At 40.7% G+C, this 6,984-nt stretch overlaps 1 long non-coding RNA gene across 1 annotated transcript in view; it reads right to left on the reverse strand.

The window, feature by feature from the left end:
- Positions 1–304: 304 nt before the first annotated feature.
- LOC116696697 (uncharacterized) overlaps positions 305–6,984 on the reverse strand; it is a 12,311-nt gene continuing 5,631 nt past the window's right edge. Inside the window, exon 3 of the long non-coding RNA XR_004333807.1 lies at positions 305–411. This is a non-coding gene — a long non-coding RNA (uncharacterized LOC116696697). The remainder of the gene's footprint in view (positions 412–6,984) is intronic.

The following is a 6,984-nucleotide window of genomic DNA, read 5'->3' on the forward strand; positions in this document are numbered from 1 at the left end:
CCCCCCCCCCCCCCCCCGCCATACTTCCGGTGCTTGGTGTGTTATCTACCGAACCAAATGGCAACGCAGATTTTGGTGCCACTTAAATATCTGCGCTGCCCCTCTGGTGCTCCGAAACGGACGTAACAGACAAAGAAACATTACAGCAGGTCATGTTAGTTAACATTCCACCTGGCAACAAGTAACGCTACCCTACCGTTAGCTACTAGTTGGCTTAAACACAGTTTAAATGCTTAAAGCTAAACTAAAGTGTGGCTGTATTTTACTCAAAAGAATTCCAACTGCAGGAAGAGCACCGGTCTGCAGCTAAAGACACAGTGTAGCCTAGATGCACTTTCTGAGACACCACGGCCAATGCCGGAGTCGGAGAAACAACACAGACTGGGCTTATTGGTGCATTCATGTGCACCTCTAAAAACCTAACCTATTGTAAATTACCTTTTTGCCATCTAGTGTTGTTTACCAGCAAGTGACTTGTGAAATAAGTTATATTTCAAATAAATTATTTAAATGTAACCCTATGGCCTTAGCAATAAACAAGCAGTTCTTTAATGTCGGCAACTGTCGTTTTGTGCTTTTTTATTAAAGTATTGGTTTAGGTACAGTTTAGGCACCAGCACCGTCTTTAAAGTATTTCCCAGAATTCTCACATGCGCCAGCAACAGGATATAGACGGCAGTTCAATGGCCACCGGTGTCAATAAGGATTTTCAGAACATTCCAGATATTACCTTTAACATTTATGTTAATTAAATTGTGTATTGTAAATAACCAAATGCTGCATGTATAAATTTGTTTTTTTAGTAATGTAAATCAATGGACAAATAATAATAAACAACCAGCACTTCACCAGCAGCCACAGTACTACTGTGTAAGACTCCGATAACACAAATAATTTCTCCATATAGTGGTTTCGAAAACATGCCAAAAATATTGAACAATGTAGTTCAAGTTGCTTGTTTACATACTGTACAACTCTGCTGTTTCAGACAGAAGCTACATAACTGACCACTCTTGAAAAAACTCCATTCCATTTTCCCTTTCCTTCTCATGTAAAACCCTGTCAGTGTTGTGTCTCACACTTGGTTAACATTTCAAACTTCACACCAGACTGTGAAGTATGAACTGCAGTGTTTTGAATAACTGTAAATGTCTCCACAGTCTTCAGTGCAGATTGCTGCTTTTCTGATGGCGCCTGTAGTTCCTAAAAAAACTCCTTTGTTTACACATTCCTTGAAACATGAAGGCTTAATGTTCCTTTTCTGCCATGTTGCATTATAACCGCATCTCCCCTTTGTTTAAACAACCTCATGCTCGCAGTCCGATAAGATTTCACGTTTCACACAGCATCGTTGTCTTGAAAATGTGGAAGTCATGAAAATAAAAAAGAAGCACATTCAGCATCAGATTTATCACGGTGACTTCACCACCCAAGTATGTGTTTCTGTACTCTTCAGCCCTGAAAGAGTTTCCATTTCATAGACATCATAGTGTTGATAAGTGTGTCTTGATGCCACCAGTGACTTCTTTATTTTTTTTCTGTTGATAAATACAGTATATAGCCATAACTGTGTTGACAAGGGGTCATTAATCTTACTACCTGCCTGGCTTCTGCACTAGGTCCTCCATCCTTTATTGTTCTTGGGTGGAGCTTGAATCCTTCAGCTCACGAAGAGGAAAGTCTTAAATGAGTAAACTCTGCACACAACCATAATGAATAATCTGCTCTGTGTCTGCTCCGATTTTCTCAAAACGTGTGTATGTACATATAGTTTTTTTACATCATGAAAAACTGTAAAATACATTTCAAAAAGCACTTTTATTTGAATGGATGTATTACTATACATGTCCAAAAATACTGCAGGTGAGCAGCTGAAGTGCTGAAGTGTCTCATACAACTTGTTCAGATGAGAAAAAAATTGATTTACTCTAAAGAGGGACATCTTTGTCCATGTGTGGACAAAGCTGCTGAATGGATCCTCTGTTCTGATCTGTAATATATCTCAATACAGCATGACACAATTTCTGTCTCCACCATAGACCATACATGGTCTCCACTCTCGTCTTCTCTGCTATATTATGTCTCATTCTTTGTAATTTACTACCAAGGGGAGAAGGTAGCGTTTCTGTCTGCCTTCAGTCACTGATGGATAAATCTGATGTCTACTCCGCTGGCACACCAATTTTAAAGAATTTAGTGAACGAGTGATGCCACCTGACAGGTTCTGAGCAGGCTGCAGCTCACAGCTATCAACGCCCATTGGTTTAATTACAAACTCTAGGGACTCAAAGCAGCTATTTCCAGGCACTCATTGAAGTGAGAGCCCAAATTAAGAGCACATCTGTCTTTCAGGGCTGTGGGATTTGGAAGATCTGGTAAAATAACTTTGGGTTTCTGACTGTGGTCCATGGGATTTAAAACTGGAAGCTGGACAGTCTAGCGCAACAATTCTTTGATTCTTATTAGCTGGGAAGAGTAGGAGTTCTAAAGTCTAAGTCACCAGGAAATTGAATAACTTGCAAATGCCATTAACGTTCCAATTAATAATGATTTATTAACGTGACATGTATAAGGTTTTAAAGGACACTTTATGCATTATAATTTCCTAAGGTGTTTTAATGTAGTTTTCCACAGGGTTGAAATGTTTTAAGCAGAGGAATCCCATAAAATTCACTATATTAAATCTTCACCTTAAAAGAGTCCTAGAGGTGGGGGGGGGGGGGGGGGGGGGGGGGGGGGGGGGGGGAGTTGAATAGCACAGCAGTGGTTAAGGCTTGTCTGACGCAGCTCTAGCACAACCGTCATAATGTCTCTGTTATTGGTAGCCTTCCAGCTGTGCATTCACTGCTGTGACAAAGTCTGTTCTCCATCTGATAAGCAACAAACCGCAAGCCGCCCAAAGCGCCAGATGTTACACCAAATCAGAGCTAAAAGGAGAGTAAATATTCAGCTTAAATTTGACAAACTTTATAAGGTGATGTCAGCATGGAGGTTCATCAGCTTGGTCTGTAGTTCTTTTGTCCAAAGTTACCTATAAAATCATTGAATGCCATCCACTGGAAACCATAATACTCCTGGTTTATTAAGGATTTTATTTAAGCAAACAGTTTGCACAAGAGTTATACATGAAGCACAAAACACACATAGAAAACAGCCACAGTTAAAGAAAAAAGCTGAAGCTGTAAAAAATAAAAAAATATTAGTGCAAAGGTGTTAAAGGTGTAAATGTGCTACTTTTTTCTTTTATCCACATTTGCTGCAGGTCTACTTATTTCCCACAGGTGGCGCTGGTTGGCACATAGACAAAGCTCTGACAATGATAAATAGTCCACCCATTTTTTTACAAGCCACATATCTCCCGAACATTCTGACGTTAAAATGTCATTTTTCAAACGGGAAAATCTGTTTTTGTTTGTTTGAGACCTGTTTCTGTCTCAGGAACAAGCTCTTGTGATGTCTGGCGACACAGATCTCACCAGAGCTAACGTCGACTAAGGTTTGTGAACGCCATAACAAAACAAATTTTCTTAATGGCTTTTAGCTGTGCAAATATACAATGTTAGCAAAATACTAACTTAAATATGACTTTTCATCCATCCACATGACGTTCGCTACACTTTCAAACGAGGCCACGCCTACTTAGGAGACAGGAAGTGTGTACCGTTTCCAACCATTGGCGCACCATGTAATTTAGCCAGGGAGAATCTTTGCTTAAGGGTTGACGCTTACGAAGTATTCAAGTTCTGTTCGGTAAGTAGGGTTGTAGAAATGTGGCCCTAAAACTCAGTGTTGTAGTCCAGACCACCTAAACCGAGACCAAGTCGTCACCAAGGACTACAGTGTATGGAGACCGAGACAAGACCAAGACTTTGAGGGATGGAGACAGAGCCAAGATCAGGACCAGACCAGTGAGTCCCAAACTACATGATACGATAAATGTGGAAAATGCTAACCATAGGCGCTGCTCAAATTGATTTTAAGGTGTCCACATTCCAATAAAAAAAAAAGAAAAAAACTGAGAAAACAATTGTTTATTCTACATTCACAGGACATTAGGGTGGGGCAGGTAATGACACAAATACCAGAAGGAATGTTACCTGCAACAGAAACAAACAGTAAGTTTCCAATAATATATGAACAGGAAGCGTGCAAAGAACGATGAATGTAAATAGAAACCAAAACATGACCTATGGAGCGAGAGCTGGGCGTGGCAGGTAGCAGGACACACCTGGTAACACTCAGCTGTTTTAAGCAGACATATTAAGCATACATTTCCTCCAAATATCCTGTCATCAAGTGCAATAGCGGTGTACTAAATCATGTTTTTTTTTCTTTTACTTCCTTGAAAGGAAGGTAAAGAAGTTTATAACTGTTGATTTGTTATTTTGGCAAAAGCAAAGCAGCGGATCAAAAGGGAATAAGGCTTTCTCTCCCTTCTCGAGTTTGTCTATGACTCAGTGTCTAAAAGGAGATTCTTCCAGCATCTCCAGCATGATTTATAGCATGTTTTAGGGACTTGGCAGAAGATGGAGTTTTATCACACAACTTGTGGCTTCACAATCATCCCTCAGAGAGAACTGATTCCCCTAGACTGTGCAATTTTTGCACTTTTGTACTTTTCCCATTCTGTTTTGGGTTCATTTTGTGTTTTCTTTTTCTAAATAGTACTGCACAGTTATATGCAAACACAATGTGTGCAGTAATGGCATTAGTGAAACAAACAAGCTCCTTGTATTTTTGCACCAGGAGTAAAGCCATCAGTACAGTGACACAGCATTTTACTCCATTGTCATTTTTCAGGCAGGGAGGTCATGATTATGTCATCAAAGTGCACTTAGCTGCTCAGGTTGCCAGCTTTGCAGCATTCAGACTCACACTGGACACCAGAGACAAGCGCGGAGCTTTTCCCAGGGGGCCGTGCTGCTGCTGGTGTCATCATGCCGCTGTTCCTGAGACTGCTCAGATGACCTCGCATAACTTCTGCGTTTACAGATTCTGTATCGGTCAAACATAATCTGAAACCTATTTTCCAAAAGCTATTCATCACTCCAGTGAATTACAGTGGAACAAACACATGACTTACTGCCAAGGGCTTTTTGGAAATCCAGCCCAGACCCATATTTGTGTATCACATGTCAGCTATACAAGAAGTTAACAAGCGAAAGTTGTGCAAGGCTGAAAAACAAAACAAGACACCAACTGCTGAAACAGATGCAGCAGATGTTTGACAGACAGGCTGCAATACTACCTCCGACCCCCTGAACAGAGCACAGCATAAAGTGTGGGTCTGGATTTACTGCATCTGCAAACGTAACAGATGTTGGACGTTACTATGTTTTATACCTTTTGTACCTCATCGATAAAATTGACAATCTTTTACATTTGTTCTAAAAATAGGAAACAATGTTTTCATTGTGTTTCAGCCTGTTTTTTTTTTATCAGAAGGAATAATCATATTCCAGTTCATATTAAGTCACAAATTAGAGACAGAGCTTTTTTTTTTAACCCTGCTTTTAGTCTTCTAGAGATTTTTGTGTGATGATTGTTTCAGTACTTTACATAAATATTCCTTCCCCACACAGACCTGATCATGAAAATATGGCCGCTGTAGAGATTTAGAGCAGTCTGCCATCACACTGTGTTCTGATAACTAGCTGCAGCTTGGAGCCCTGTTTTGCCTGGGTGGATGCAGAACGACGCCCACATCTGGTCAGGGTTTGGGTGTGTGGCAGTTGCCTACCGTATATTTGTGTGGATGTGTATGCATCTGACAGCAGGTCAGACTTATTTTTGTTTTATTTATTTATTGCTTGTTATTATTTAGTTTTGTATTTATAATTTTTCCAACACATCCACTATCTTTGTGTGAGAACGCCAACAATGCTCTTTCAGACTTGGCCTCGGGCGTCTCCAACAACCGTAATGTGTGTTGTTACAACAGCCAGGAGCACTAACAAACAAAGTGGTTTCCCTCATCTTGACGACAACCCCACCGAGGTCAAATAGCTGGGTTTTCCTACCGTTCAGTCAGAACTGAAGACGTCTCTCAGATGAGAGACAAAACGTCTTCGAGCAGCTTTAACCAAGTCCAGTTGATTTTTAACCTTCCTTGGAGAACACATCACTTACTTACATATAATCACAACAAGCATCATATGTGACAAAAAACATTACACAAATGACATACAGTCTAGCACAGGGGTCTTCAACAGGGGGTCCGCGACCCCTAGGGGGTCCGTGGAGGTACTGCATGGGGGTCGCGAAAGTTTTGGTTGATTAGACTTTTTTTAATATTCCCCCCCCCCCCCCTGCCATTTTTTCCACTAATTGAAATGTCTTTAAATACACATTAACATGAATTCAACCCACTGTAGTAAACAGATAAATGGAGGCAGACGATGTCTTTCAGTCATCAATGCACACATGGCACTATAGGACCAGTTTGATATAACACAATTTTATACAATATATATAATTAGGGGGTCCCCGCTCCATCTCGCCATCAGTTTGGGGGTCCTTGGCCTGGAAAACGTTGACGACCCCTGGTCTAGCACAAAAGCATTAGGCAGTACTACAACAGAACAGCATACACAAGCAGTGAGACAAACAGGCACAGCAAAACAGCTGCAGCAAAAATATGCAACGGACAGTGAACAGTAAGCAGCTGACAGATAAGGGTTATGTTGGTGGGGCGGGAAACAGCTGCATGTTAGCCGAATAAATATCCATGATAGAGGTCTTAAAAGCTGACTTGGTAATAAAATGCATCAACTTTAGTGTTTTTTGCACATGGTTCCAGTCTTTGGCTGCAGCAGACCGGAATGACAACAGACCCAATATGGTATTTGTTTTGGGAACTTTCAGACAGAATACGGTCAGAAGAACAGGTGTTAGAGAACATGTGTAAGAGAACAGGTGTTAGAGAACAGGTTTTAGAGAACAGGTGTTAGAGAACATGTTTAAGAGAACAGGTGTTAGAGAACA

This window comes from Etheostoma spectabile, chromosome 2, assembly GCF_008692095.1.
Source record: "Etheostoma spectabile isolate EspeVRDwgs_2016 chromosome 2, UIUC_Espe_1.0, whole genome shotgun sequence".
Classification (NCBI taxonomy): Eukaryota; Metazoa; Chordata; class Actinopteri; order Perciformes; family Percidae; genus Etheostoma; species Etheostoma spectabile.